This window comes from Lissotriton vulgaris, chromosome 7, assembly GCF_964263255.1.
Source record: "Lissotriton vulgaris chromosome 7, aLisVul1.2, whole genome shotgun sequence".
Taxonomy (NCBI): Eukaryota; Metazoa; Chordata; class Amphibia; order Caudata; family Salamandridae; genus Lissotriton; species Lissotriton vulgaris.
The window spans coordinates 434,416,370-434,439,105 of NC_141695.1; the positions used below are offsets into that span (position 1 = coordinate 434,416,370).

At 44.4% G+C, this 22,736-nt stretch overlaps 1 protein-coding gene across 1 annotated transcript in view; it reads right to left on the reverse strand.

Annotated features, from left to right (window-relative positions):
- LOC147701797 (sacsin-like) overlaps positions 1-22,736 on the reverse strand; it is a 228,479-nt gene that overhangs the window by 146,651 nt on the left and 59,092 nt on the right. The window lies entirely within an intron of this gene.

The window sequence follows — 22,736 nt, forward strand, 5'->3', positions numbered from 1 at the left end:
CCCCGGGCACCACCTTCTCCGGCGCCACAAACTGGGGGGCATTTCAATTCAGGACACAAAAAACGGGCCCTCTCCAATCAGAATAATAAGCGGGTGCCTGCAGGGGACACCACTGACTTCTTGCACGCTGCACTAACATGGCAGGCGCCTACTTTGGGCTGCTACTGCCGGCAGCCCTAACACCAGGAGCACCAATATCTTATCGCGCGCTGCACTGAGACAGCAGACGCGCACTCTAGGACCTCAACCATTTCTGTGGGTAAGCCCGGACACCTGGGGCACCAATGTCTTCCTGCACCAGCGCAGGCTCAGCAGGTTCGCACTCCGAGACGCCACAGCTCCTCAGGGACTCTCCGCCGCCCACTCCGCTGCCTCTATGATGTTAGCGAGTACTCAGACGAGGGGGGGGCGGGCTCCATCCCAGCTGCCTGCCGCACTGTTACCGCACTGCAGTCGTACCGGGGCCCAACTGACGACTTCCGGTCCGCGGCCCAGGTGTTGTTAAATTAGTGGCCGGCTCCCAGTAGAAATGGAGCCCCCAACTCCAGGCAGCACGTAGGCCTCGTTGGACGAGAGGCGCATCTTCGGCCCCTGAGGTCACAGCGTGATCGGAGTCGCCGGAATCGGTACCGTTCGCCTTCCGCTGATTAGCGGTGGGGTCAGCAATCAGGAATGGTTTCAGGATAATAGGGATGGGGGACTGGTCCGGAGGAGCTGAGTCTTCACGCGGCCATCTTTGACCGGCACATGGCTACTCCTCAAGGCAGCTTCTTTTATTCGTGCTTTCCCAGTGTGTGTGTGTCGATCGCGAGCGTTTAGGGCTTATTTCAATATTCTACCCCAAATATTTTTTTACATTTACACATGATACAGTGCTGGAATTATTAGGGAATTTGTTACTCTGTTCTAAAACACCTGCATTTTTTTTTATAAATATATTATAAAGTGGCAATTTAAAGGGGCCCTCCAATAGAAAGAAAAATACATGTTTTAACAAGTCTAGCATCGCTTTCAATCTCCTACAATAGAAATTCTAGAATGTTACTTTGTAAATGATTTCAGCTTGGGTTTTAACCCCTTCCATGCTGATGACGGCCCCCGGCCTTCATGCATCACAGTGGGCGTGTGCTGATGACGGCTGGGGGGTGTCATGATCCCGCCCACTCTTTAAAACCGCCGCACAGTGCGAAAATTCGCCAAGCATGCAAGGGGTTGAAATGATTGTGGCATGGTTTACATGATGGTAATATAAATTTAAAAAATACACGCAGATTTGCATTATGTGTTGTTAAACAATACAATTGCTATTGTTTTTAAACGAAAGGCATTTGTATTTACATTCTCTTTCTCTAAAACATATATTTCCTCCGTGGGATCAGCCCATCAAAATCACCGGGAATTTAACTACATCTTATTTAATTTCCTGTTTTTATTGCAACTTTTTATAAATGTTTCAAAGACAAATAATTAAAGGCTAATGCAGTCATCTGAGCCTACAGATTTTGGAAAAATTCAGGAAGCCTTTTCACTTCCTCTGAGGGCATGTGGCATCATGACATGTGTCATTGCCCTGGAAGTGGAGCTGTTTGGTCTTTGATCACTTTGAAACGTTTTTGGGTGATTCTTGGAGGCATCCAGAAGTAATTTAATGGAGAAGACCATTGTTTTGCTTTTTCTGTGAAAAAGCATGTTAGCCAAAAGCCACCTTTCAGGTTTGCCCGTCCCTCTTCCCCATCCCCGAGAAGCCCACCTGCCTCGCTCCCTTGTTTGAAAGGAGCAAAAAGTGAAGTTCTCCCCGCCTGTGAGTTTCTGACATTCCTGTCCCTCCCCTGCCGTCTGCCAAGCCCTCCCTGGCGGAGCAGTGCACACTATAAGAGCAATATAGCCTTCGTAACATGCTCTGAGGTACATCTTAGCTTTTTTAAGAAAAAGGATCTGTTGACAAGTTTAATTTCCAGCTGCATTTCACAGCTGTATCTTTGTTTACTCCAATGGTCTAATCTATACTATACTATAATATAATAAAGAGAGAGCCCAAACCTTTGAGGCGGGTAATTTAAGGAACCACAGCACCAATCACAACACCCAATACAGTATTGGAAAGGACAGTTGCAGCAGATGGACATAGGCTATACAGCTGCCCACAATATACATTAGAAACGTAAAAGAACCTTACCGGTAAAGTAGTCCCTTGTGGGCGTGGGCGGGGCGCGGCATGACGACAAAAAAAAACTTTCCTTAAACGTGTGCCTTGTGCTGGGGCGTGTGCTGGTGGCGTGAACAAGGCCAATGGGCGCGGCAATTGCAATTGCGCAGCACCAAGGGGTGTGGCCAATGGGCGCGACAAACAAACATGCGGCACATCCCAACAAAAAAAAAACTTGCCTTGAAGGCGTGTGGAAAACAAACGTGTGCGTTGGACCAGGGGCGTGGCCAAGGCCAATAGGTGCGGCAATTGCGCGGGAGCAAGGGGCATGGCTAATGGGCGTGGCAATTGCCAGGGCTTAGGCGGGGGCAGACGTGACTGATCGTGCCTGTGGGGACAATAACTGTATAGTATCCTACGCGCTGTCAGCCAGTCAACTCTCTGCATTAAGGACCGTGCCTGCTGGGACACTAACTGCAGCGTCTGCTGCGCGCTGTCACACACTCAACTCTCTGCATAAACGAATTGACACCAGGCGCACAACATCAACCAGGGCTGGAACCGGGCTCAGGCGGCGGATGACGCGAGTAAGCTCGCCTGCTGGGACACTAACCTTTGAACTGACTGCACTTTCCCACACGTGCAGCATCTCCAGCGCGCTGTCACCCACTCAACTCTCTGATGTTGTGCTTGTGGTGTAAAGTCGTTGATGCAAACAAAACTGGAGCCGGACCTCAAGCGGGGGATGGCGCGATTCAGCGTGCCTGCGGGGACACGAAATTTACAACTGAATGCGCTTTCACACACGCTTACCTAAGGAAGTGGAGTACATACACACTAAAGACATCTGCTAATACTTCTTACTCCGAGGTACACAAAGTATCTGCACACACATGCCTAACTATTGTGACACTTCAGGCTAAAAATGTCATCTACCGCGAGATTTTAAAATAAATTTCCCTTGCCTATTACACACATTGCACACATTCTATTTCATACCCGGGCAACGTCGGGACGGGCTGCTAGTGAGTCTATAAAAAGATGTGGCTGTATCCAGCTGGGTTTCCGTTTATTGCGGACACTTACAGCTAGGTCACAACTAGCAAACATGCATGTGCAATGCAATAGGTGTCGAATTACTAAAAGTGTGAGCTACTGGGGTTGCATTATTATTTGCAACACCAATAGCTCAAAAATTCAGTATTGCGAGACCTATTGCATTGCAAATGCTTGTTATTTTTGTCTCTGACAAGACTGTTCATAAAATTGGTGAGTGTTTTTCATTCCTTCTTTTTTATATATGTTTAAAAGCCAATGTTTGCCATATACTGTTTGTTTAAGACGTGGAATGCATCCTATTCACTTTAGTAAGAGCATGTCCCCAATTCGGAAGAATACCCCTCTGTTTTCCATGTCAAGACGCAGTGGGACCAGCCTTAATGTTGAGCCTTATCCACCATAAACCTCCTGTAGATTGTTAAAACATTAGAAAGAACTGTGCTTTTGCCGGTTTTTCATCTAATCTTTTATATATTCTCTTTCTCATCAGTCTATAAATTTTGACGCATTGATGATTCAGAGTTGTAGATGGTGAAGCTGGAGGATACAGGGGAACAGAAATTTCTTTCTCCTCATGATCTTGAAGACATGATTACGAAGGCGGTGTCAGCAGGATTAAGAGCACAGGAACCACCAACCAAGCAGCTCAAGCTTGCTGATCCTGTGAAAGAGGATTCTGAGCTGTGGGTCCGCTACATTCAGGGTCCAGAATTTCTGGAACTTCTGTCTCATCTAAGGCAGAATCTAGGTTTTCCTGTCCCATCTTCGGTTGTTGAGGAAGACTTTGTTGCACAGTATCAACGTAAGGAGCCAGAGGCGTCACCCTTTCATCTTGCAGTGAATAAAGTTTTAGCGAAGGAATGCAAAGACTTTGAGAAACCTCTGTTTCCTAAGTGTCCCTCTAAGAGATACCCATTAGAGGGTTTTCAGGTGGATTGTCTCCTTTGTACAGGTAGACTCTCTTACGGGTGGCCTTTCTTCCCATGGTCCTGTTATTTCAGAAGATGCGTTCCTTTCACATATTGCTGATAAGAAAGTGGATTCAGCAGTTGAGAGTGTGTACACTGCAGCTAACTTTGCCATTCCAGCCTCTGCATTTGCTATATATACTGTACACTCCATGTTGAAGAACTTTCAGTCCTTGGCAGATGAGATCCAGGAGGGTTCTGACTGTACAGAGAGATCGTCCAAGATGGAACATCAGGTTAAATTCCTGGTGCATGTTTACTTTGATTTTCTATCTGCATCTGTTTCTCCTTCTGAATCTGCCATCACAGCTCGAAGATACATATGAGTAAGATCATGGAGAGTATATACAACTCAAAGACTGTGCTGAGCCATCTTCAGTTTACAGGATCCAAGCTGCTTGGTACACAGCTAGAAGACTTAATAAAGAATTCAGCCGATGATAGGAAGCGGATTGGTCCTCCCCGTTTTGCACCCAGACGTTGTGGCTTTGCTGGAAAAAGGGGTTTTACTTCCCAGAGAGGAGTAGAGGTTCTTTTCAGCCCTTTTGAGGAAGGGGATGTGGCCAGGGGCGTCCCTCCTTTGGACAAATCCCATTCTCAATCAGCAGGATCATCCCAGTCAACAGCTCAAAAATCCTGACTACGCTGGATCAATGGGAGGATAGCTTCTTCAGTTTTTCAATGTTTGGGAAAAATCGCTGTCAGATGCCTGGGTGCTGGGCAATGTTCGTCAAAGTTAGAAATAAAGTTTCAGGAAACACAAGAATATTTTTTTAGGCGCTCCTATTCCTCTTAATACTTACATGAAAATAACATTTCTTCACGGTATAGAGGATTAAGTAACAAAGAGGGCTTTAATCCCCATTCCCCTGAAAGAATGGGGGGAGGGGTGTTATTCAATTCCGTTTGTTGTGAAATAGTCTTCTAGAGAATTCAGATTTATTCTAGATCTCAGGAGGGTGAATGGTTTCCTTCAGCACTGGCCTTTCAAGATGGTGACCTTGAAGTAAATGTTTCCTTTAATTTCCCAGGGAGATTTTTAGGCATCTCTGGATTTACTGGATGCATATCTTCATATCCCAATTCATGAACATGTTCAGAGATTTCTGCCTATTTGTCTGGAAAGAAAGCACTACCAGTTTAGGGAATTGATTTTTTGGCTTTCCCAAGCACCTAGAGTATTTACTAAAGTACTGGCTCTGATAGTGGGATTCTTACAGTCTTTTTCCTTACCTTGATGACCTACTAATCTCTGCATCTTCTTTTCCAAGACACAGCTTCATGTTCTGACTGTATGCAGAGTCCTCCGGGAGCACGGGTTTCGGTTGAACTTCAATAAATCCCAGCTGAAACCATATCAAGAACTTCAGTACAATATTGGAGCAGTATTTTAAACACACGAAGCAAGCGTGTTTCTCCCATATCACAGGAAACTGATCTTGACTCAGAAACTATACAATTTATTAATGAAGGACTGAGCAACAGTTAGAGAATGGCTGGGAGACCCGGGACAGATGTCATCCTGGGTGGCAGTTATGCCTTCGTCCAGGCTTCGCTTGTTTCTTCTGGAGCAGCACCCCTTGAAACATTGGAATCCTTGGTCTCTGGAGTATGAGGGACTCATTCCAGTGTCGGATCCTTTGAAATAGTAGGTGAACAGGTGGCTGATCCCAGAGAACCTGAACAGGGGTCTTTCTCTGGTTGTTCCAGATCCAAGGATTATCACTACAGTTGCCAGTCTGAAAGGTTGGGGACCTCTTTTAGAAACTCACTCAGTCCAGGGACTTTGGACTTCAGAGAAGAGAATGAAATCTTTACATTGGAGGGAACTGGTGGCTATATTAAGAGCTCTCTGAGCTTTTCTTCCACTGTTTCGCAACAAAGCTTTAAGGATAAGGTCAGATAATTAGGTGGCCAAGGCTTCCATAAATCACCAAGGGGGGACCAAGTTCAAGGGTGAACAGCCATGACAACGCGGGGATTACCCGGCACTGCCATTACAACGCAGGGATTACAACGAAAGTCGTTACAACAACTTTCGCTGGAGGGCGCTGTTGGATAGGGAATAGTTTAATGTTCTATCCAACACCTTCCCTACAGTCAACGTGGGCTGGAGTTGGAATAGAAAATTAAACTATTCCACTATCCAGCGCCCTCCAGCGAAAGTCGTTGTAACGATTTTCGTTGTAATCCCCGCATTGTAATGGCATGCGGTGTAAAAGGAAGCGATGTGATGACATACATCCAGTTCAAGCCTTAGCTGCCTTGGCCTAGGAAATAGGTTCCTGGCCAGAGTCCAATTTCCTCTCTCTGGAAGCGATTCATCTTCCTGGGAGGGAGAGTGGGCTTTCATATCAATTGAGCAGAGTCTTCCCATTCTCAGTTTCAATGAGTCTTAATCCAGTGATTCTCCATCAGATCATTCAGAAATGTGGGGACCCTTGGATAACTGCACTGTAAATGGGGGGTCAGGATGCACTCCTCATAATCCAATTTGTCTAAGTATATATTCATTTCATCAGGTGTTTGCGTGCTGAATGGTTATAGTGCCATGCCCTACCGGCACTAAAGTTAACTACTACACTGTAAGGTGGGCTATTTCTAGCCCCGAACAAACGCACAGCTTAATGTGCAACATTGCAGGAATTTTTACCAATTTTTCACAATTTTCATCCTTTTTACTCCTTAATTTTCCAAGTTTGTAATCATTATTCAACTATTTTTAATTCGAGTCCACACGCTGAATTTACATATGCTGTTTCCGAGTTTTTACTGTTCAACTATGTCTATCCAGACTTTAAGAATGAACAGGACTAGGGCATAAATTCATTTCAGGCAGTGTTTATTTTAAAAGTACCCAATGCATTTCGGGCTCAACGCCCTTCGTCGGGGGTCTCTGTAAACAAGTAAAAATAATCACAGTCACCAATACAGTAATCCAATCGATTATAGTGTCACCAACTACAAACACCATTTTGATTCGAAACCATTATAATTTCTCAAAGAATCAGTGAATCATCGATGCATTTAAAAAGCTTTACGCAACAGTTCTATGCATTGCAAGTGTCCCTGAGTATACGGCGCGGTCATTAGTTTGTTCAAACCTATTTAAATGCTAAACACATTGAAATTATCCCAACTGTTGTAACCTCCCCCTTACACAAATCATTCCGTGCGATTCTGCAGCAATGAAAGCCTCCCCGTCGCCCTGTTCTTTACATGCACGTTTTTCACAAGTGCCTTTCTAGTGCATCCTAATGCATTCTTGCTAATGTGCCCCTTCCAGATCCCTCCATATTCAAAATCCTCTGCATTCACTTTACTCCTAGATCGTGACCCATGGATAGACATGATTCTGTACCTTGAGCCCTTCACAGAAAGCTTGTGGTCAAGATCCTCTCTCAGTTCAGTGGCTGAAAGCCCTGATTTATGCCTTTCCTCCTGTCCCCTCAGTTCCCAAGGTTCTCAGGAAGATAATTCAGGAGAAGACCCAGGTCTTTTTTGTAGCCCCTCATTGACCTTGTAGGCCATAGTTTCCCATCCTCCTCAAGCTAACAATAATGGATTCTTGGATATTTCCAACCTTGCCTTTTCCATTACAGTCTCTCCTTTCAGAACGGACTCCTTCCTGCACATGCGCAATCATCCCTGCAACGCAGGCACGCTGGCAAAATGGTACAAGGGTGTCTGCATTGGCGCACAGCTGTTCTTTTGGCACTAACACAGAGGTGAGCATGGGGGTGCCCCATATTCCTGTCATTAAGGAGCAACCCTTCCTGCATATAAACAATCATTAATGGTGTTTTGCTCCACCTATGTGTGCTGCATATTGCGATTGGCTGCATTGCGCAACCACCTGGAAGAGGATGTATGGATGGCACCATATGATTAGTTGAGTATAGGCCATTCATATTCAAGGGTCATACTCCACAGGAAAGTCAGTGTCAGCATTTGAGGGCAATAGGATTCTCACCCATGCTGATGGTGCTATGCAAGATCACCATGCAAGCCTTGGCATGACCTCCTACATACTGCTGACAGTAAGGCTGCGTAAATCACACTATAACTACACTCAGCATCAAGTTGGTATTGCTTGTGCATAGTTGTGGGTGTTCACATGCAACACTCCTGTAGTTTAACACAGAGACAGGTGATTAGACTGGCACAGTCCAAAATTTGACAGGCATCCCAGTAGAGCAAGAATATGGATGTATCAATTGATGTAAACTTGGGTCATCTTTATTTACTGTGTCCTTCATGCCGTTGCTCACATTGGCAATGCAGATATATTCCATGAACGGTTTGTGTGCAGCGAAGTGTTGAGAGAAGTCACCATATCATGTTGGGGTAGACATTCATCAGCTGCACAGCTTTGACTATTGAACGGGTCCTGATTGTACCTCCGCGGGCTGCAGTCTGAGGGGTTTACAGAGGATTCATTACCCACGGCTGCAGGGCATAACCTTGGTCAATTGCAAAGACAGGAGTCATACAAATAGTTGAGAGTCATGACAAGGGATGGCCCACATTCATTTCTATTTTGTTTTGTGTCCTGATTGACTCATACACCTTGCCTACTATAAGAGACGTGCTATGACATTGTGTGGCATTACAGTGGTAGTAATTGGATATGACTGACACTGTGCTACACATAGAGGTGTGCTGTCCTCTGTGATTCACTTACTATTATCATACTTGTGAGTGCCAAGGACATGAAGGTGAGGACTTGTCATCAGTAAGGAGAGCCAATTAGCCATTGAACAGATACATTTCTCACAAACATCTATTGTGTCTGTTATGGACTACTATTACCATTCCTGAACAGATACATGTCAGATTTTACAACCTGTAGCAGCAGCAGGGGATGTTGGGTGCAGTAGTCACACATATTTGGCAGTGAGAGTTGGAATGAATGTTGTTCAATGTGTACTTCCATGGGAAGGATAGTGAGTGAATATCAATGTGGCAAAATTGTAAGAGGTGGGAGGTGCACTGCTTGGTAGTTGATGTTTCACGATGAGAATTTAAGCTGGTTTAGGGTGCTCTCAAGGGTGGTGCAAACCGTCAATGCACCAGATATTGAGAAGCTGAGTTGTGTATACAGAAAGCCTTCTGATACATCCCCTGTTAAGGCACACCGGTGGCGTTCATGAAAATGATTCGCAGGAGGGTTGGTTGATAGATTCAAAATTTTCAAGGTTTTAATGACATTTGTTCATGCTGATATTCACAACATATCAGTTACGATGCAAATTCATTGGGTTGATGCAAAAGTTAGTCCCCAATGCATTTCGGGCGTGACTGCCCTTGATCACGGAGTTCTGAAGAGGAAGAGAATAAAGCGTGATGAGTAACTGTGTTAATAAAAAAACGTGGGGGTTGGGTTTTATGCGTGAGCTAAGTGAAGGGTTGTGCTCTGTTAAATAACTCGATTCGAGTGCCCTAGTGCGGCGAATTTAATACGTGAAGGAAGGGTGGTGTAGGATTCTAACGCGTGTGTGTGACACAATACGGGTAGTATGTGTCAGTTACAAAGGTATCGGCAGAAGGCGAGGAGAGCTGGGGACTTACTTCGTGCTACGAGTAGCGTGCCTGGTGATTCATTCCATTCGCGGGTCGTTGACGTGAATGTGAGTGAGTCTATTGTATTCATGCAGTGGCTAACAGGCGCGTATGCGTGATGGTGGAAATTAATGAGGGACTAGGTGCAGGGGGTGGTGTGAAGGAGGTTAGGGTGGCGGCCATTTGTAAAGGGCGGTGAAATGTTAGTAAGAACGGTGAAAACATAGCGGAGCAATGTAAACAATATCAAGGTTTAAATGTGAAATCACAGGTAACAACTGAATTCGCTACGGTCATTTAAGCCAAAAGGCTTAAGGGTCTGCAAGCGGTAAATCCACTCAAGTTCACGTTTCAATAGTAGCTTGTGGAGGTCAATTCCTTCTTTCTTGGTGACAGTTTCCAATATGACAAATTTCAACTGGGCGATGGTATGCCGGGATTCAAGAAAGTGCATAGCTACACTGGATTTTTCAAGTTTAAGTCTTATGTTGGATTTGTGCTCATTTAAGCGGGTCTTGATTTTACGTTCGGTTTTTCCAACGTATAGTTTCCCACAGGGACATTTTAGGGCGTAAATCAGATTCATCGAGTCGCATGTTGCATCCACTTGCAATTGAATTTTGTGGCCTTTCATAGGGTGTTGTATTGAATTTCCCTTGATGATGTTGTTGCAATGGTTGCAATTTAAGCATGGTTGAGTACCTCGGTGTTGTATTGTGGTGTCACTGGGTTTAGCTAGAATCTCCTGGAGGTTTTTACTTCTTGTGTGGGCAAATATGGGGGGATTTTGGAAAATGCCCTGAAAGTCTGGCTCCATCTGCAGTATAGGCCAATGCCTGTGTATAATCTTTTTATAGATGTGGCTGACGGTGGAGTATTTGGAAACTAGGACCATGCGGTCTTCTTTCTCCTTGTGGCTTTTTAGTAAGCTGTCTTTTCTTGGTATTTGTTGGACTCTGGTTCGTGCTTCTTGCAATATGTTTTCCGGGTATCCTCGGTTTCGAAATCTTTCATGCATTTCGTTGATGCGTGTGTCAAATATGGACTCGTCTGATACAATGCGTTTAACTCGCAACATCTGCGAGTAAGGTAAGTGTTTCTTCAGAGAACCCTGATGAAAACTTGAAAAATGTAAAGTGTTGTTACGATCTGTGCTTTTTCTATGCAAATCTGTCACTAGACCTTGTGGTGAAGTTTTGATGTGAACATCCAAAAAGGAGATGCTGGTATCACTTATTTGCCAAGTGAGCTTGATCCGTGAGTCTTTAGTGTTGATTTCTGTTAGGAAGTTTTCAAGTGTGTCTTTAGTATCTGACCATAGGAAGAATAGGTCGTCGATGTAGCGGACGTACATCTTAGATTTGTCTTGGAAACGCCGATCAGTGTATATGTGCTGTTTCTCGAAATTCTCCATATATACGTTGGCGTACGTGGGGGCAGCGCAGTTTCCCATCGCCATTCCCGAGAGTTGCAAAAACCATTGATCATCTAGTCTGAAATAGCTATGGTACAAAATAAACATCATGAGTTCCATGATGAATGCCTGTTTGGTTACGTCAATTTCACTGTGCAGTAGTATTTGTTCGACTGCTTCAATACCTCCAAGATGGGGTATTGAGGTATACAGGGAGCTTACGTCCGCAGTGCAGAGGACAAGAGGTTCATTGGGTGCCAGTTTTAATTCAGAAAGTTTCAGCAGGAAGTTGGTTGTGTCCTTGATGTAACTAGCTGATTTGATGACTAACGGTTGCAGGTACTTGTCAATGAACTTGCCAGGTGTCTCATGTATCGATCCTCTCGTTGACACTATGGGTCTGAAGGGTGGGTCCAATAGGTTTTTATGTATTTTGGGACACATGTAGATAGTAGGGCTTTTGGGATGTTCAATCAATAAGTAGTTTTTGGTGCGTTCCTGAATGGTGCCAGCTTGGTGGGCTCTGTTGACAATAGTTTTCAGGATGTTTTGAAAGTCCCTGGTGGGGTTGTTGTTAAGAGCCATGTAGGTCGTCGTGTCTTCAATATGTTCATGCAGTTTTTGCGAATACATGCTTGTGTTGAGGATCACCAGGGCTCCTCCCTTGTCGGCCTTAACGCATTTGATGCGCGGATTGTTAGCAAGTGCTTTCAGGTTGTCCCGATCTTTTTTGGTGAGATTTTGTGTCTTCCTAGAGGCCTTAAAGTTGATCTTTTGAATGTCATTACGTACGAGGGTTTCGAATAGGTCGATACATTTATGGCTACTCGGTGCTTGAAAAGAGCTGGGGGGTCTTAATCCAAAGAGCTCGTCTTCTTTAACCGTGGTGGTAGGCGGGAGTGTATTGTCAAAAAAATTGCGTAGCCTTAGTTTTCTGGTGAACTTGAAGGTGCTGACCTCAAGTTCTAAAAGGTTGGTAGGGGTGGTTGGGATGAAGGATGTACCTTTCTCTAATAGGTCCATCTGATAATCAGATATGTTTATGTCAGATATATTAATGACTAGACAGTCTTTTTGGGTTTTTGATCTTTCTTCGCCATCATGCTCCGTGTGGCGGGAGGACTTTTTTCTTTGTCCTTTGGTCTGGCTCCGCCTGAGTCGTCGAGTTGGTCCGGGCCTACCTCTAAAAAATTACTTGAGGAGGTTTGATCTTGGCTGATTGCTGATGTGCTGGCTGGTTCGGTGTTTGGGGGTGACCTGGATGCTGGTGTTCGTCTGGAGGTTCTGCTGGATGAGTCAGTGTCTGAAGATGATGTGTCAGTCTGTGCTTTTGGTGGACGGTTACGTCGTCGTTGGGCGTATATGTCAGCCCACGAATATACCTCATCAAGTTTATAATCAAGCGTGTCCCGTCGGAACTTTCTGACTTTTCGTTCGTTGATCTCCTTTTGATGTTTATCCAGAATATTTTTGATCTCGTCCAGTGACGATGTGAGTTCCTCTGGGGTGAGTAGATTCTTGAGTTCGTTATCAATCTCTTTGATTTCGATTTCCAGATCTTTTAGTATTCCAGCGAGTTCTTCAACTATCAACAATATTAAATCAAGGCTACATTTATTCAATATGCCATTCCATTTTTCAATAAATGTTTTAGAATTTTTGCATAGAGACGGTTTTAGAGCAATTCGCAAACCGCGTGGGATTCTTAGCGCCCGGTGGTATCGCAGTAGTGTGCTCGCATGGAGCTTCTGATTGATGTGGCGTTTGGACAAGTATAGTAATTGTTTGATACATTGCTCCTTATTTCGGCTGGGGGTGGAGGTGCTTGTTTCTTCCTCTATCAGTGAGTAAATGCGGTCTCTTTCTGATTCATCGTAAGCGAGCGTGTGCGCTCGAGCTTCTGTGCTTTTACTGATTTCCTCAAATTGCATGTTGAATGCGTGCTACCTTCCTGTGGCGGAAAAAGGATATGACAAAATTGTAAGAGGTGGGAGGTGCACTGCTTGGTAGTTGATGTTTCACGATGAGAATTTAAGCTGGTTTAGGGTGCTCTCAAGGGTGGTGCAAACCGTCAATGCACCAGATATTAAGAAGCTGAGTTGTGTATACAGAAAGCCTTCTGATACATCCCCTGTTAGGCACACCGGTGGCGTTCATGAAAATGATTCGCAGGAGGGTTGGTTGATAGATTCAAAATTTTCAAGGTTTTAATGACATTTGTTCATGCTGATATTCACAACATATCAGTTACGATGCAAATTCATTGGGTTGATGCAAAAGTTAGTCCCCAATGCATTTCGGGCGTGACTGCCCTTGATCACGGAGTTCTGAAGAGGAAGAGAATAAAGCGTGATGAGTAACTGTGTTAATAAAAAAACGTGGGGGTTGGGTTTTATGCGTGAGCTAAGTGAAGGGTTGTGCTCTGTTAAATAACTCGATTTGAGTGCGCTAGTGCGGCGAATTTAATACGTGAAGGAAGGGTGGTGTAGGATTCTAACGCGTGTGTGTGACACAATACGGGTAGTATGTGTCAGTTACAAAGGTATCGGCAGAAGGCGAGGAGAGCTGGGAACTTACTTCGTGCTACGAGTAGCGTGCCTGGTGATTCATTCCATTCGCGGGTCGTTGACGTGAATGTGAGTGAGTCTATTGTATTCATGCAGTGGCTAACAGGCGCGTATGCGTGATGGTGGAAATTAATGAGGGACTAGGTGCAGGGGGTGGTGTGAAGGAGGTTAGGGTGGCGGCCATTTGTAAAGGGCGGTGAAATGTTAGTAAGAACGGTGAAAACATAGCGGAGCAATGTAAACAATATCAAGGTTTAAATGTGAAATCACAGGTAACAACTGAATTCGCTACGGTCATTTAAGCCAAAAGGCTTAAGGGTCTGCAAGCGGTAAATCCACTCAAGATCACGTTTCAATAGTAGCTTGTGGAGGTCAATTCCTTCTTTCTTGGTGACAGTTTCCAATATGACAAATTTCAACTGGGCGATGGTATGCCGGGATTCAAGAAAGTGCATAGCTACACTGGATTTTTCAAGTTTAAGTCTTATGTTGGATTTGTGCTCATTTAAGCGGGACTTGATTTTACGTTCGGTTTTTCCAACGTATAGTTTCCCACAGGGACATTTTAGGGCGTAAATCAGATTCATCGAGTCGCATGTTGCATCCACTTGCAATTGAATTTTGTGGCCTTTCATAGGGTGTTGTATTGAATTTCCCTTGATGATGTTGTTGCAATGGTTGCAATTTAAGCATGGTTGAGTACCTCGGTGTTGTATTGTGATGTCACTGGGTTTAGCTAGAATCTCCTGGAGGTTTTTACTTCTTGTGTGGGCAAATATGGGGGGATTTTGGAAAATGCCCTGAAAGTCTGGCTCCATCTGCAGTATAGGCCAATGCCTGTGTATAATCTTTTTATAGATGTGGCTGACGGTGGAGTATTTGGAAACTAGGACCATGCGGTCTTCTTTCTCCTTGTGGCTTTTTAGTAAGCTGTCTTTTCTTGGTATTTGTTGGACTCTGGTTCGTGCTTCTTGCAATATGTTTTCCGGGTATCCTCGGTTTCGAAATCTTTCATGCATTTCGTTGATGCGTGTGTCAAATATGGACTCGTCTGATACAATGCGTTTAACTCGCAACATCTGCGAGTAAGGTAAGTGTTTCTTCAGAGAACCCTGATGAAAACTTGAAAAATGTAAAGTGTTGTTACGATCTGTGCTTTTTCTATGCAAATCTGTCACTAGACCTTGTGGTGAAGTTTTGATGTGAACATCCAAAAAGGAGATGCTGGTATCACTTATTTGCCAAGTGAGCTTGATCCGTGAGTCTTTAGTGTTGATTTCTGTTAGGAAGTTTTCAAGTGTGTCTTTAGTATCTGACCATAGGAAGAATAGGTCGTCGATGTAGCGGACGTACATCTTAGATTTGTCTTGGAAACGCCGATCAGTGTATATGTGCTGTTTCTCGAAATTCTCCATATATACGTTGGCGTACGTGGGGGCAGCGCAGTTTCCCATCGCCATTCCCGAGAGTTGCAAAAACCATTGATCATCTAGTCTGAAATAGCTATGGTACAAAATAAACATCATGAGTTCCATGATGAATGCCTGTTTGGTTACGTCAATTTCACTGTGCAGTAGTATTTGTTCGACTGCTTCAATACCTCCAAGATGGGGTATTGAGGTATACAGGGAGCTTACGTCCGCAGTGCAGAGGACAAGAGGTTCATTGGGTGCCAGTTTTAATTCAGAAAGTTTCAGCAGGAAGTTGGTTGTGTCCTTGATGTAACTAGCTGATTTGATGACTAACGGTTGCAGGTACTTGTCAATGAACTTGCCAGGTGTCTCATGTATCGATCCTCTCGTTGACACTATGGGTCTGAAGGGTGGGTCCAATAGGTTTTTATGTATTTTGGGACACATGTAGATAGTAGGGCTTTTGGGATGTTCAATCAATAAGTAGTTTTTGGTGCGTTCCTGAATGGTGCCAGCTTGGTGGGCTCTGTTGACAATAGTTTTCAGGATGTTTTGAAAGTCCCTGGTGGGGTTGTTGTTAAGAGCCATGTAGGTCGTCGTGTCTTCAATATGTTCATGCAGTTTTTGCGAATACATGCTTGTGTTGAGGATCACCAGGGCTCCTCCCTTGTCGGCCTTAACGCATTTGATGCGCGGATTGTTAGCAAGTGCTTTCAGGTTGTCCCAATCTTTTTTGGTGAGATTTTGTGTCTTCCTAGAGGCCTTAAAGTTGATCTTTTGAATGTCATTACGTACGAGGGTTTCGAATAGGTCGATACATTTATGGCTACTCGGTGCTTGAAAAGAGCTGGGGGGTCTTAATCCAAAGAGCTCGTCTTCTTTAACCGTGGTGGTAGGCGGGAGTGTATTGTCAAAAAAATTGCGTAGCCTTAGTTTTCTGGTGAACTTGAAGGTGCTGACCTCAAGTTCTAAAAGGTTGGTAGGGGTGGTTGGGATGAAGGATGTACCTTTCTCTAATAGGTCCATCTGATAATCAGATACGTTTATGTCAGATATATTAATGACTAGACGGTCTTTTTGGGTTTTTGATCTTTCTTCGCCATCATGCTCCGTGTGGCGGGAGGACTTTTTTCTTTGTCCTTTGGTCTGGCTCCGCCTGAGTCGTCGAGTTGGTCCGGGCCTACCTCTAAAAAATGACTTGAGGAGGTTTGATCTTGGCTGATTGCTGATGTGCTGGCTGGTTCAGTGTTTGGGGGTGACCTGGATGCTGGTGTCAACATGCAATTTGAGGAAATCAGTAAAAGCACAGAAGCTCGAGCGCACACGCTCGCTTACGATGAATCAGAAAGAGACCGCATTTACTCACTGATAGAGGAAGAAACAAGCACCTCCACCCCCAGCCGAAATAAGGAGCAATGTATCAAACAATTACTATACTTGTCCAAACGCCACATCAATCAGAAGCTCCATGCGAGCACACTACTGCGATACCACCGGGCGCTAAGAATCCCACGCGGTTTGCGAATTGCTCTAAAACCGTCTCTATGCAAAAATTCTAAAACATTTATTGAAAAATGGAATGGCATATTGAATAAATGTAGCCTTGATTTAATATTGTTGATAGTTGAAGAACTCGCTGGAATACTAAAAGATCTGGAAATCGAAATCAAAGAGATTGATAACGAACTCAAGAATCTACTCACCCCAGAGGAACTCACATCGTCACTGGACGAGATCAAAAATATTCTGGATAAACATCAAAAGGAGATCAACGAACGAAAAGTCAGAAAGTTCCGACGGGACACGCTTGATTATAAACTTGATGAGGTATATTCGTGGGCTGACATATACGCCCAACGACGACGTAACCGTCCACCAAAAGCACAGACTGACACATCATCTTCAGACACTGACTCATCCAGCAGAACCTCCAGACGAACACCAGCATCCAGGTCACCCCCAAACACCGAACCAGCCAGCACATCAGCAATCAGCCAAGATCAAACCTCCTCAAGTAATTTTTTAGAGGTAGGCCCGGACCAACTCGACGACTCAGGCGGAGCCAGACCAAAGGACAAAGAAAAAAGTCCTCCCGCCACACGGAGCATGATGGCGAAGAAAGATCAAAAACCCAAAAAGACCGTCTAGTCATTAATATATCTGACATAAACGTATCTGATTATCAGATGGACCTATTAGAGAAAGGTACATCCTTCATCCCAACCACCCCTACCAACCTTTTAGAACTTGAGGTCAGCACCTTCAAGTTCACCAGAAAACTAAGGCTACGCAATTTTTTTGACAATACACTCCCGCCTACCACCACGGTTAAAGAAGACGAGCTCTTTGGATTAAGACCCCCCAGCTCTTTTCAAGCACCGAGTAGCCATAAATGTATCGACCTATTCGAAACCCTCGTACGTAATGACATTCAAAAGATCAACTTTAAGGCCTCTAGGAAGACACAAAATCTCACCAAAAAAGATCGGGACAACCTGAAAGCACTTGCTAACAATCCGCGCATCAAATGCGTTAAGGCCGACAAGGGAGGAGCCCTGGTGATCCTCAACACAAGCATGTATTCGCAAAAACTGCATGAACATATTGAAGACACGACGACCTACATGGCTCTTAACAACAACCCCACCAGGGACTTTCAAAACATCCTGAAAACTATTGTCAACAGAGCCTACCAAGCTGGCACCATTCAGGAACGCACCAAAAACTACTTATTGATTGAACATCCCAAAAGCCCTACTATCTACATGTGTCCCAAAATACATAAAAACCTATTGGACCCACCCTTCAGACCCATAGTGTCAACGAGAGGATCGATACATGAGACACCTGGCAAGTTCATTGACAAGTACCTGCAACCGTTAGTCATCAAATCAGCTAGTTACATCAAGGACACAACCAACTTCCTGCTGAAACTTTCTGAATTAAAACTGGCACCCAATGAACCTCTTGTCCTCTGCACTGCGGACGTAAGCTCCCTGTATACCTCAATACCCCATCTTGGAGGTATTGAAGCAGTCGAACAAATACTACTGCACAGTGAAATTGACGTAACCAAACAGGCATTCATCATGGAACTCATGATGTTTATTTTGTACCATAGCTATTTCAGACTAGATGATCAATGGTTTTTGCAACTCTCGGGAATGGCGATGGGAAACTGCGCTGCCCCCACGTACGCCAACGTATATATGGAGAATTTCGAGAAACAGCACATATACACTGATCGGCGTTTCCAAGACAAATCTAAGATGTACGTCCGCTACATCGACGACCTATTCTTCCTATGGTCAGATACTAAAGACACACTTGAAAACTTCCTAACAGAAATCAACACTAAAGACTCACGGATCAAGCTCACTTGGCAAATAAGTGATACCAGCATCTCCTTTTTGGATGTTCACATCAAAACTTCACCACAAGGTCTAGTGACAGATTTGCATAGAAAAAGCACAGATCGTAACAACACTTTACATTTTTCAAGTTTTCATCAGGGTTCTCTGAAGAAACACTTACCTTACTCGCAGATGTTGCGAGTTAAACGCATTGTATCAGACGAGTCCATATTTGACACACGCATCAACGAAATGCATGAAAGATTTCGAAACCGAGGATACCCGGAAAACATATTGCAAGAAGCACGAACCAGAGTCCAACAAATACCAAGAAAAGACAGCTTACTAAAAAGCCACAAGGAGAAAGAAGACCGCATGGTCCTAGTTTCCAAATACTCCACCGTCAGCCACATCTATAAAAAGATTATACACAGGCATTGGCCTATACTGCAGATGGAGCCAGACTTTCAGGGCATTTTCCAAAATCCCCCCATATTTGCCCACACAAGAAGTAAAAACCTCCAGGAGATTCTAGCTAAACCCAGTGACACCACAATACAACACCGAGGTACTCAACCATGCTTAAATTGCAACCATTGCAACAACATCATCAAGGGAAATTCAATACAACACCCTATGAAAGGCCACAAAATTCAATTGCAAGTGGATGCAACATGCGACTCGATGAATCTGATTTACGCCCTAAAATGTCCCTGTGGGAAACTATACGTTGGAAAAAGCGAACGTAAAATCAAGACCCGCTTAAATGAGCACAAATCCAACATAAGACTTAAACTTGAAAAATCCAGTGTAGCTATGCACTTTCTTGAATCCCGGCATACCATCGCCCAGTTGAAATTTGTCATATTGGAAACTGTCACCAAGAAAGAAGGAATTGACCTCCACAAGCTACTATTGAAACGTGAACTTGAGTGGATTTACCGCTTGCAGACCCTTAAGCCTTTTGGCTTAAATGACCGTAGCGAATTCAGTTGTTACCTGTGATTTCACATTTAAACCTTGATATTGTTTACATTGCTCCGCTATGTTTTCACCGTTCTTACTAACATTTCACCGCCCTTTACAAATGGCCGCCACCCTAACCTCCTTAACACCACCCCCTGCACCTAGTCCCTCATTAATTTCCACCATCACGCATACGCGCCTGTTAGCCACTGCATGAATACAATAGACTCACTCACATTCACGTCAACGACCCGCGAATGGAATGAATCACCAGGCACGCTACTCGTAGCGCCAAGTAAGTTCCCAGCTCTCCTCGCCTTCTGCCGATACCTTTGTAACTGACACATACTACCCGTATTGTGTCACACACACGCGTTAGAATCCTACACCACCCTTCCTTCACGTATTAAATTCGCCGCACTAGCGCACTCGAATCGAGTTATTTAACAGAGCACAACCCTTCACTTAGCTCACGCATAAAACCCAACCCCCACGTTTTTTTATTAACACAGTTACTCATCACGCTTTATTCTCTTCCTCTTCAGAACTCCGTGATCAAGGGCAGTCATGCCCGAAATGCATTGGGGACTAACTTTTGCATCAACCCAATGAATTTGCATCGTAACTGATATGTTGTGAATATCAGCATGAACAAATGTCATTAAAACCTTGAAAATTTTGAATCTATCAACCAACCCTCCTGCGAATCATTTTCATGAACGCCACCGGTGTGCCTTAACAGGGGATGTATCAGAAGGCTTTCTGTATACACAACTCAGCTTCTGAATATCAATGTGGGACATGATAGTGTGCACATGGCAGTGCACAGTGTCCATTATACTGACAGTACACAAGGAGTTAGAGATATGTGGGAATCGTGTGCTGTACAGTGCAACTGGTAGTCTAACTACAATACACTGCCACACCGCTTAACGACAGTGTAGGACATTTTATGCACATGATTCTGTGTCCAGGGTTTTGTGCCTTTGCTGGCTGAAAATGTGCAGCATCGCTCCGAGACAGGCACAATTTTCCCAAGATGACTGTGTTGTTGCCTGTCATGGAAGATGTAGTTTGTGCTTGGGGCTACACCTTGCTGCACAGTCTGGAGCCTTGCAGGACTGACAGAGTGGTTTGTGTGCTGCAAAACTGTGCACACATAGGATGTGATATGTGTATATGATGAGCTATGTAATTTAGCATGGTAGACATGATTTTGTGAGGTTAAAATATGACTGTATTTCTCTTTTTCAAATGGCTGAGATACATCACAAGCCTCATGACCATGGGATTTACCCGTGGACATAGAGACTAGAGACAGGGAAATCCTTAAATCAACGCAGTGTTTGGATGCAGCATTTCACACGGTGTTGCATTAATGAGGCTCTTTCATACTATAGAATGTACACACAGGGCCTATTTTAGCAGTTGTTGCCACAGGGCAGCATTGGATGTCATCTGGCTGCGTTGATCTGCATCCAAGGTGAAAGGCTGGAATGTGCCATATTTCTAACATACAGCACATCCATGGTTCATCCACATACACACCATCACATGGTAGTGACTAGTGCTAACACCCCCACCTTGCACCATGTTGACATGTGTCAGCATTTTGTCCTCAAATAACATAATGCTTTGAAGGACACATTTCTGCACCAAAAGCAACAAAGAAATCTATGCAATTTCCTCCTTCTATGTTTCATGTGGAACCCAGGACACATAGTACATGGACACTATTTGAACACAGTCCCAAGGTCCGTGAACATAGAATGTGTGGAAATGCCTGAGATCTTTATTGGAGTTGCATGGGAAAAGCCACTGCAAGGCCATGCTACACCTCCTTATCAAAGGATAAATGAATGCTGCACTGTGCTGTAGCTTGCATTGCTGTATATCTATGGGGCCATGCAAGGGCATGCAGGCTGACTTTGGATTGCCTCATTAATATGATTTGTAGTCCTGCTCCACCAGAGCATCTTGACCAGTGATGCTCCAGCAGTGCAGTTCACCTGTACTTGTGACCCACAGTGGCATAAGCGGTCTTGACATGTGTGACTTGTAGGGTTGTGTTGAGCATAAATCATGTAGTATGCCAAAAGTAAGTAGGCCCACACCAACTATGTATGCACTGTATCATTCAACTCAAGATTAATATGTCAACATATTCCAACAATATTGAATGCAATGTGGTCTGTCATGTGCTCGAGAAGTACCTACCAACTTGTAGGCCATTCCCATATGTCCCTTTCTGGAAGCGCTCATTGATGGTGGAATGTCCGAAGATGAGGGAATCAGGAGCACTGCCCGGGTACTTTGCAAGGGCATTAATGAAGAGGCACAACTGGTCCACGATTGTCTGTGGGTTCATCGAATATGGTTGAGTGGTTTATTCATGGATTCAGGATACTGTACAAGGGAGCATATTAGGAGCAGGAGTGTGGACAATCTGTGTTCTAAAGACTAGATACAACTAGTCACTGAGAAGTTGCAGAAAGAGGTTGAAGGAGGTCAGACAGCACACTCCTTTCAGGAGCCGCTGGTACCAGAACTAACAGTCTCGCCATTAGGTATAGTTCTGAAGAAAAAGGCAGGTGAATTTTGTCTAAGTGACAGTCACTCATGGCCAGAAGAGGCATCTATCAATGATTTCATTGAGCAGAGTGACAGCCTAGACCACTGTGTCAATATTGACGAGACAATTAAACTAGTGAAAAAGTACAGTAGGGGCACAGAAATGGGAAAAGCTGATCTAAAGTCAGCATATAGAGTACTACCAGTTCAACCATCAATTTTCAGTTGCTGGGCACACACTTTCAGGGGCAATATAACATTGAAAAAGAAATGCCAATGAGGCGATGTGTGGTCTGCGCACGCAGTGTTCCCCACAGTCCGCTCATTCATGGGGTAGGTGGCGATGCAAATGTCCAGGTCTTGGCAGATGCTACCCTAGTTGGATGATTTCTTGATGGTGAGTACAGCAGTGAAGGGTTTGTGTAGAAACGAAAATGCTTGAGTGTGTAGCACTAGCCCTGCATGAACACAGAAGGCCCATTCAGGCAATTGACATTTCAACTAGACACATTTGCAATCATTTCATCAATACTGGACGACAAGGTGAATACATTGACAGAGGTGTTGAAGCGTGTGACGGGAAGGAATAAATTTCAGTTGAGAAAACTTGAGCCGGGGCTTAGGCCTCCCAACTTTCTGCGTAGGGCATTGACTGATGTCAGAGCTTTATATCGGCTGCTGGCTTTCGAAGAGGGCTACAAAAATGCACCACAATCTA